The following is a 10788-nucleotide window of genomic DNA, read 5'->3' as shown; positions in this document are numbered from 1 at the left end:
CAAAAGCACGAGTTTAAGAAGTAGAAGATAAAAGGAGTTAAATAGGTAATAGTTCGAGAACTGGGTATGTTTTATATTGGCGTCCTGAGAAGAACTTTTGATATAGGTGTTGACTAAAGTTTCGACAATCTTAGCAGGGCTCATCTTTACTTTAAAGATAAGAAGTGAACTCTTAATATTGTGAAAAGGTCAGTCATCACCAACAGCAGCAGTTTTTGTCAGGAGTCTCCACTAATCTGGGACCGCTTGTATGAAAGGCGCTTAAACCATTGATTTCTATTAAACTAACTGGATATACAAGGGGGCGTGGAAACTGTCTTCAAAAACATGGATGCCAAAAGAAAATTTTGGACGAAAAATTCCCACTTGAAAAATTATTTTATTTTTCATTCCCTCCTGATTTCTTATGCAGCTCAATTCATAATACTAATACAATCAGTGGCGTAGCTAGCGGTCATGCTGGTCATGCTCAGCATGACTAAAAATTTCCACAAAAAGTATTTTGTTCTTATTAGAGTCATTGTAGATTCTGATGTCTAATTGTTTCTTATTTACATATAAGTTTTTGGGACGAAGGTCAACTAATAAATTGCATTTTGCGTCTTATAATAGTATTCCATTCCGTTTTACATTCCTCCGAGGAAACAGCTTAAACTAAAACTTATTCTAAGCTTATAAGCGCGACTTGGTCATGCTCTCAAAAGTCAGCATGACCAAGTAATATATTTTATACTGAAATTTCTGCTAATCTGATTGGATAAGAGCATCTGAGCATGCTAAAACGCGACCTTTACTTCATCAGGTCATGCCCAATGAACTCTAATACAACTGGAAGGCTAACTCAATATACACATGCCTAGACTTTTGTGAAGCAGTGAACTCTACAACAACTGGAAGGCTAACTATAGGCTCATTATAAACAAACCTAGACTTGTTTGAAACCACTTAGAAGCTAATTTGCCGCTTCGCGTGTATCTCGCGTGGACTGTTTTATTTGAGTGACGGATTGTTTTGCAAAAACTGCTAACTTGGAAATAGGATTCTAGCCTAAATGCTTTATTTTTTCAAAACCGATAGCAAAATTTGGTTATTAACGTGTTAAGATGCATTGTGGACGTTCCAAGACATGTTTTGTATACGTAACGCTGTATTATATAAAACAGAAAAGGGAGAACTTGATTCGAAATATGAACTTCTCATTTGTCGTTGAAAGACCAAAAATTTAAGATAAAACTGATAACAGGTAGTCTGTATCTTTGAATGCCGTGCAAAATGCACACAATCCACTTAATATAACATGTTTTATGAAAGAATGTTATATGCAGTGCAGTGTTTTGAAAAAGTGCGAAGATCATATCTTCATTCAATAACATGTTTCATAAGAATTTTCTTGCTTTTAAAGTTACACTTGCTTTGTAAGAATTTCACACGCTCTTTTTGTAATGTGTGATAGTGATGATTTGAAATTTTGAACTGTCGGTGATTGTTGGTTCTTGTCATTTACTTCTTCCACTTCTTAAGAACTGGTGGAAGACTTGACATGCATCTATATTTGTGTATTGAGCACTTTATAAGCAATCGTGACTAAAACACCACACGAGTACATACAAGTACATACGAGTAACATACGAGTACATACGAGTAACATACGAGTACATACGAGTAACATACGAGTACATACGAGTGACATACGAGTACATACGAATAACATACAAGTACATACGAGTAACATACGAGTACATACGAGTGACATACGACTATTTTCTGGTCAACAAATGAGAAACAACACAATTTCTTCGATAGATTGATATTTGCGTTTATTTTCCTTGTATTTGTGTGGACTTTGGGGCAACCATTTGATGGATTTAAATGCTGAAAAGTTTATTTTACTTTCATACTACATTCATTTGTATGTTTTAGTTAAATTTGTTATAGATATTTTGTCGATGCGATTTGCCAGTATTTGAGCGCTTTTAGACACATTTTCACCTAGGAAATACATATTTATTAAAGCGATTATACATTCATTTTGACTCTGAAGATGACTACCGCTAAGGTTGTCGAAACGTCAGTCAACAACAACAAAAACAGTCCTTCTCAGGACTATACCAACCTGGACGATCTACAATTACAAACATGTAACGATACTACCGGGTTCAAACCATTTACTTTATAGATAAGGATCCAAAATGCACGAATTTCACCGAATGGCTAAGTATAGTTAACTGTTTTGCCATTTTAAATACTCACTCCGATCTGTTTTGCAATTTTTACTTCCTACACTTTTTAAAATAAAATCAACGATGAAAATGAACTTTGTTTTCTAAAAATATTACCATATTTAAACTGAATTAAAACTATAGCTATAAACAATAAATCTTGCGCTATTTCTTGAATATCAACATTTACGTAAAACGTTTACATGTGTCAAAAAGCGCTCAAATACTGGCAAATCGCATCGACAAAATATCTATAAAAAATTCAACTAAAACATACTAATGAATGTAGTATGAAAGTAAAATATCTTTTCAGCATTTAAATCCATCAAATGGTTGCCCCAAAGTCCACACAAATACAAGGAAAAATAAACACAAATATCAATGTATTGAAGTAATTGTGTTGTTTCTCATTTGTTGACCAGAAAATAGTCGTATGTCACTCGTATGTACTCGTATGTTACTCGTATGTACTCGTATGTACTCGTATGTACTCGTGTGGTGTTTTAGTCACGATCCTTTATAAGCAAGTTCATCCTTATAAATAAACAGCCAAGTGTACAACACGACAAGTATTGCTAATATAACCTGCTTTACATAAATGCCAAAAAGCAACCCTCATCCTCAGTGGTTTGAACCAGGGTTTTAAAATGATTATAAAGCAAGCAACGCTTTATCATGTATCAAAATTTTAAAGTATATCATATTGATTGTAAAATTAGTTTTTTCTTGTAATACAGATGATGATAAATGTATATGTAATATATTAAATTTTAGGATGTTTGTTTAAAATGTTTGGTCATATTTGTGAAAATATATAATGTGAATGTTTTATGCAGTGCGGTGTTTGAAATTAAATGAAAGAATGACCCGTTGAGTCACCTGATTTTTTCAGGTTTATGAGACAATTGCTTAAATTGTCCAACAAAGTGCGAAGATCATATCTTCATTTAAAATATATAATGATGCTATAAAATTAGACTAATAATCTTTTTCATTCTTGTATTACATTACAATTTTTACTTAAGTGTTTCAAAAGTTATGAATATGGATGTCATTTGTGTTTTTGTCTTTTGTTTTAAGTGGGTATTGACCCTTTTTAATATTGACTCTTTAATAGTGCAATTAATAATAACACAATAATATGACATAACATTTTTTTAAAACGAACTCAAAATATTTTTTTGCTAACTTTTTGAAATATTTTGCAAAGTGTTTTTCTTTTTGTTTACGCTCTGGGGGGCGGTTGTATAAAAACGTAATTAACTTTAACTATAGTTAACGTTAACTACCGTAGTTAACTCCTTAACTGTAGTAACTTAACTGCTCGACTTAACTGCGTTGCACAAAACGTAGTTTGTCGGATAGTTAAGTAACTGCGTAGTTAACTTGCGTGAAAATTGCGTGGGGTGTTGTTTACGTAAAATGACATAAGTGTAAACAATTTATGCTTAGTAATGGCGGCAAGTGAACTATAAAATGACTTCAAAATCAAGAAAAATCTCTAGGCTTATGTAAAAATCTTAAAATAGGGCAAACTATTGTCGTTTTTACGGATGTTGATGATGCGAAAACAAAATTTAATGAACGATTCACGATGACATGGTAACCGGATTAAATTGTAGCATATACTTTGGAATTTTTCTCAAGAAAATCGACCCTTATCTTCTGTGTAATACAGTACGATGTTGATGAATGATATGCGTCTCGGCAAGGACTGCTTTATTTCATGTACCAATTATATATAATGGATTTGAGCCAACGAAACAATGAGCTCTTCTCAAATTGATTCATATTGTGTTCTATGTGTTCTATTTGAATGGCTTTGCTTTTACAGAATTTAAAACTGAGAGATTGAGGGTAACAAAGGAAAAGGTCGTTTCGCTTCTCGTAGTTAGTAGCCATGTAATCCAGCAACTGTCTTTTCTCTGCTTGTGACATGTTATATTCACAGCTATACACAAAATACTTATTTGTTCTTAATTCTGCCTTGCAAAAACTGAGTATTAAAAACTATTGGGTATATTTGTTAATGAGCGTTAGCTATGAAACTTTTATTTATGCCGATTTATTAGCCTGTTTTTGTCTAAATCTCGGGAGTTTTACTTTTTTTCCTACTTTTTAAATCATCAAACAGTAGCTAGGTCTTTATTGGCAGGCAAGATTGTATGTACATTAAAAATAAAAATTTTTACATAAGAAATACTTGATGAAACATCAATAAAACCCACTAATTGATTGTCATGTATATTTTCTGCTTGTGTAATAAACCATATGCAATGGATAATGTATATATATATCAAGCAATATGGACCTTCACAAGGCATGCTTATGAAATGTTTTATGTATTTAAAAAACTAACATCATTGTATCTCATGCAGCTTATACACAAAAGAGTAGCCATGAATAAAAACTGTTGTAAAGCTCATGTATCTATATGTATATCATTGGTATACTTTGAACATCATTTATACTGTCGTACCTATTTGTTTTAACATAATCTAGCTTATTTTCCATATAGCAAAGAGTTTCTATGATGCGTATGATATTTAATCAAGCAAAATGCATAGTGAAAACACGCAATTTGAATATTTGATACATCTAAGGCTATAGGATTCATTGCTCGAATAACATTCTTTTTTTTTTTTGAAAGTGACATGTTCCTTATTGTGGACACTACGATATCCAACAATTGAATGATTGAAGTGTTGGACATCAAGGGCAGGTCGAGAATATAATTTTTCTGCAAAGCGATCGTGTCAGCGGAAATAGGTCCATTGGCCGCCATTTTTTGGCATCAGGTCCCAGTCCACTTAGCCGCTCCAGTTTTTATAGAAATCAATCCTCGCGACGTCATTTCCACTCGATTCCGACGTCGATCTGACGTCGATTGCCCACTGGGTAGTATAGTATATAATGCTCTAGCTGTGAACCATGCTTAAAGTGTTGTAAGCGATCTGTGTTGCAAGTGTTCGAGGAGTAGAACATTTTAAGTGAGACTTCACATTTTTGACTCTATAGGGGTATAAAATGAAAAATTCCGAAGCTGTAATACAAATGGCTTTCTTTGGAGGAGGAGATACTCTGCATTCCATCTTTGCACTACCCTCCACACACCGCACTCCGCATTTTCCACCATACCCCGAGTAATTTGCAAACTAGACAACTGTTACCATATTTAAAGAATATAGTAGTTCTATTTCTTTAATCATATATTTAACACACGCGATGAGAATAGACGAACAGACAGGATCATGATCTTTACCCATGCCACTGGCTTTGAATAATCAGCCACATATGGCTCTCGCCAGATTAATATTTTTATTTAAAACAATTTTACAGAATTGAATACAAATATTATTCTCGAAAAATTCTTAAAATAAACAGACCCAAAAGCATCCAAGCAGCAAGTTTGTTTTTCCGAGGCCTATGAATAGGGAGTTTTAGCAGAGCCTACGAGTACGACTACGAGTACGATTTATGTCATTTTGGCGCGAAAACATTGTAGCGACTACAAAAACACGTAGCCGTCATCAATCTGAGTACGATGTTTTGTAAAAAATTCGTAGTCGCGACTACGATGTCTTTTTAAGCAAAGAAAGTAGGTATATTTCTTCATTATGTAAGAAATTAGTTTACAGTACTATTTTCGAGCATCTAGGCTTTAATGTAGAACCCTTTTTGAGCGCAGATGTACATTAAAAAGGAAAATATGACCTGCAAAACTTTCATGTATTTCGTACGCAAAGTGAAAGGTAAACAAACAATAAAATAGTACAAATATATCGTACATAAAACTTAAAATAGTGAAGATTTTTCAGTCTAAAGAGTCCTATATTCTCGCAAAACCAGTATTATCGATTCTTTGATATCATTATTGACAAATAGAGCCGTAGCTGCTTCGCAAACGTCGGTGTTTTACACAATAAAAAGGCTCGTTCTGTTGTTTACAGCTAAAGAAAAAATTTGACGAAGCGACAACGACAACAAACTTCCTCGTGCCATTCTCTTACACGGTCAAATTTCGTACTCGTTCTCGTAGTCGTACTCTTGCTAAAACTCCCTATAGGCCGTATTCTGTATCAAGAAAATGTGCTAAAAAATGATTTCTAAATGCCGAAATTCATGACTACATAAAAATCACAGAAAACTACTTATTTTTAATGACTGAATATGATTTAAGTTGTTTGCATCTCTTGAAATTGCAATCTTTGGAGTTTCAGTACTCCAAAGTTTCATAATATTCGTCTTTACCTGTCGCCATCTTGTTTATTTGTGAAACTGATGACAATATAGCAAAAATTGCGGGTGCACTGTTACATGATAGCAACTACTATCATGTAATATCATTTATAAACTACTATTATATTATATTATATTACTAAGCATTCCATATTTTTATATTTTAACTTTAAAATCCATTTTGCAATGTCATTACTAATTAGGACATAATCTAGAAGCTTGCTTGCATGCGCTAGAAGCTTGCTTACATGCGTAAACATATTTTGAAACCGCAACCGCATTTATAGTTATTGTGGTTAACTATTTAGTGCTGTAACATACTGTATTGCGTATGGGATGTAGGTCATAAAACCATAATACTTCCTATTAGATATTATATATACAGTGTATATGAGTAGTTTACACCACTGAGTACAACCTACGAGAACAACCTACGAGCACAAGCTACGAGGAGATAAACTTAGGAGGCATAGACTACCGAAGTAGTTTGACAAGCTACAATCTACCAGACAACTATCTTGGCATTTATGCCATAACTATCTTTTGGTTTTTGTGCCTTTAATCTATTTGGAAAACTGTTGTTAGTCATTGTTGGACTCACAAACGCTCAAGAATAAAGACACACGGTTGTACTCAGACAGAGGAGATAAGTTTTATTCATACTTATTGATATTATAATTAAGACACTTATCCACTTTTATATTTACGCGTTGGTTAATTAATTGTTTGAGAAATATAACTGGTTCACACTATCTTTGTTGCGTGTGGAAATAGAACCAAAACAACAAAAAGGCGAGCTTGCGGGGATGTGTAATCCATTTTAAAGGTGAAAATGGGCCATTGACTGATTTTACCGAGACATCTTTGAAAAAAGTTTTACATTGTCACAAGCTTTGGTTACTATACCAATAGTGAGCAAAAAGACATCGCTGAAAAGAACAAAAATTTGATGAAAAAAATTCAGTCCATGAAAAGTCCTTTGGCTGAGTACCGTGGAGAGTTAAAGTACCATAGAAATTGCTAGGCAAATTTCACCAATGTCGGCCTGATTAGACGGGCTGAAAAAAGAATGAGCAAAAAGTTTGAAGCTTCAGCAGCCACTGTCAATGAAAACTATATTCAAGAAAATAAGTCGACAGATGTAAATGAGCCTCACACGAAACTGCTACGATCATCCTCGTTTGTCATGACAGTTCTAAACCTCCGATAAGAACTAAAGCAGTTTTGCCATCAATATGCATAAGATGCAAGGAAGAAAAGTCCTTCGTCACTCAATCGGTAAATAATGTAACAAATAAACCAATATGTTACAGGTATTCCAATACCTGTTTTGTAACATCCTGTTCTGTACTTAATCTACCTACAATATGATTTTACTTTTGTTGTCTTACTGATGGTGAGAAATGTCCAATTTTTCTACAATTTGGTAAAGATCTTTATTTATTGACAAGAGTTCAGCAATAGTTAATGTTTCAAGGTAAATATAAAATATATTTTTGCTACTATTGTCTTTTTTGCATTTGCTTTGTATTTCTTTCGGTCCTAGGTACACTCTCTTTGCATCTGGCAAGTGTTCGGACGAATGCCTTCCCCCGAATGCAGATAGCATGCTTTTGCACATTAAGAGAGCCAACTACCAAGCAGCCATCTGGAAGAATAGTTTGTAATCGCACATTAATGTTCAACCTCCTGTGAGCCATGGATGGCACATGAAAAATGGTCAGTTAGAGATTCTTTGGATGACTGGACCATCTGCTCCAGATACACTTATTGAGTGCGTGACATGCAAGTGTAAAGCTGGTTGCAAGAATCTTCGATGCTCGTGCGTGAAGTCTGGTTTGCAATGTACTGACATTTGCGGTTGTTCTGACTGCAGTAACTACGCCTCTGAAGATGACGGCCCAATGAAAGAGCCGGATGAGTGCGATGATAGCGATTACGATGATGCCGACGATACACATGAAAACTTCATAAACGATTTCAATGAAATGTTCTATTAAGAATGCACTGCTCAGCAGTGTGTACAGCAGGAGCTAGATGGCGACCAAAGGATTCTGAGTACGCAATCTCATGTGCCAATTTATTATCGTTATATTATTTACACAAAAAGATGAAGAACTCCTTCGCAATTCAATTTCAAGAATTGTTTTTTCATTTTTTAGTCTTTTTGTCCATCAAGCAGCTATGGAAGATTAATAGCTAAACATATCATTTCAAATTAACTTAGAAAGATTGATCCTTAATCATTATTTAGCACCGTTCTTTTGAATATGAGCCAGCAAATTAGCGAATTTCACACAAAACAATATGGCGGATATAGAAAATAAATGTCGAATTTTTGATGGCTCTAGCTCTCTTGATTGCAAGTTTTCGGGATGTAAACAGGCCAATTTATGTTAAGTGAGTACATATCAGTACATCTATGTTGTTTTTACTTAGTCATAAATTTCTGCATCTCAACCTGAACAATAATCCACCATAGAATACGGCCTACTAATGAAAAAATGCCAAAGTCGAGTGATTTCTCTTGGAAAAAAGGGGATGGTAAAGCCTAGTTCTCATTCATTGCAAAACGTGGGCGATAGAGCTTTTGCAATGTCGACGAGTGCTTACTAGGGAGCTTTAGCAAAAGTACAACTACAACAACGAGTACGAAGTTTGACCGTGTAATGGAATGGCACGAGGAAGTTTGTTGTCGTTGTCGCTGCGTCAAAATTTAGTTTTAGCTGTAAACAATAGAACAAGCTTTTTTATTGTGTAAAACACCGAAGTTTGCGAAGCAGCTTTGGCTCTATTTATCAATAATGATATCAACAAATCGGTAATACTGATTTTGCAAGAAGATAGGACTCTTTAGACTGAAAAATCTTCACTATTTTAAGTTTTGTGTACGATATATTTGTACTACTTTATTCTTTGTTTACTTTTCACTTTGCGTACGAAATACATTAAAGTTTTGCAGGTCCTATTTTCCTTTTTAATGTACATCTGCGCTCAAGAAAGGTTCTAAATTAAAGCCTGGATGCTCGAAAATAGTACTGTAAACTAATTTCTTACAGAATGAAGAAATATATCTACTTTCTTTGCTTAAAAAGACATCGTAGTCACGACTAAGAATTTTTTACAAAACATCGTAGTCAGATCATTGAGTTCTATAATAACTGGAGCGGCTATCTCAAGCGCGGCCTTAGATATCTGATGATGCCAAAAAATGGCGGATTTCGTCCTTTGCCGCTAAGATTTACCGAAATTGACCGCTTTTCCGAAAATTTCACAATTTCCCACTCCCTCCTGAGAAAAGAGTGAGGAAAATGTATGTGTGTATTTGGGATTCGGCAAGCAATTTTTTGTTGAAAATCAAGGTAAAAACCTTAAATTCATAACAGCGAGTCAACTGTGGTTGTCAGTTATCTGCTGCTACGAGGATGCATTTATAACTATCGACGAAAGACCTATATATCGGCTACACATGTATGAATGCAGATGTGCGTCGTTTTCTTACCAGCGTCAAACTTGTTTGATCGATTAAACTCTTTAGTCTATACAAAAAAGTATATCATAGTTCATCTCCACGGTTCACGAGAGAGAAGTTAGCTTATTTGTTATCATTGCTATTTTCCTTCTTTTCATGCAATGGGCAATGGCTTTTTTCGCCACAATTGTAGGATTTTTACTTGTTTCTTTAAAAAAGTACATATTAAATCTCTGGATATTTATCTCTGTAATTGAGTTTCATATGAAATTTCGAAGACTCAAGTCTGCATAGGTTTGGTAAATGGAAACAAACAATATTGTATAGAAATTACTTTAAGTAACCTTTTTGTGATGTTCTGAAGTGCAACTGCATCAAATACTTGTAAAGTTGTAGCACATTTTGATTTTGTTGTATTGATATATGAATTGGGCGAAATGCAAATAATCATCAAAACACTTATGCTTCCAATGGTGTTTATAATTCATTTGTAGTTTTAATAATTCTACCTTTCTTTTTCACTTTGTTTTGTTTTTCCTATCTTTGCAATAAAAGTGCATATAATTTGAATGATTAACACAGTTTTCACCTCAATAATAAATTTCATAAGCAGTTGGTAGTGCATTTTGTTCTTTGAGCATCCACATCTGGTGTTTTGTTCATACAAAAATGATGAAGTGCAAGTAGATATGTCATAGCAAGGCAATAAAACCAAATGAATTACATACCTATAGTGTACTCCTATGCTAGAAGCTTAAAAGCTTTTTAGAAATTAGAAAGTTATTGGATTATATTACCTCTATATCATCAATCTCATGATAAGAAATAAGAAGCAAAAAGTTTGTAGAAAAGCTTTGA

Source organism: Xenia sp. Carnegie-2017, unplaced genomic scaffold (genome assembly GCF_021976095.1).
Source record: "Xenia sp. Carnegie-2017 unplaced genomic scaffold, XeniaSp_v1 HiC_scaffold_25, whole genome shotgun sequence".
NCBI lineage: Eukaryota > Metazoa > Cnidaria > Anthozoa > Malacalcyonacea > Xeniidae > Xenia > Xenia sp. Carnegie-2017.
Note: the sequence above shows the minus strand (reverse complement) of the source record.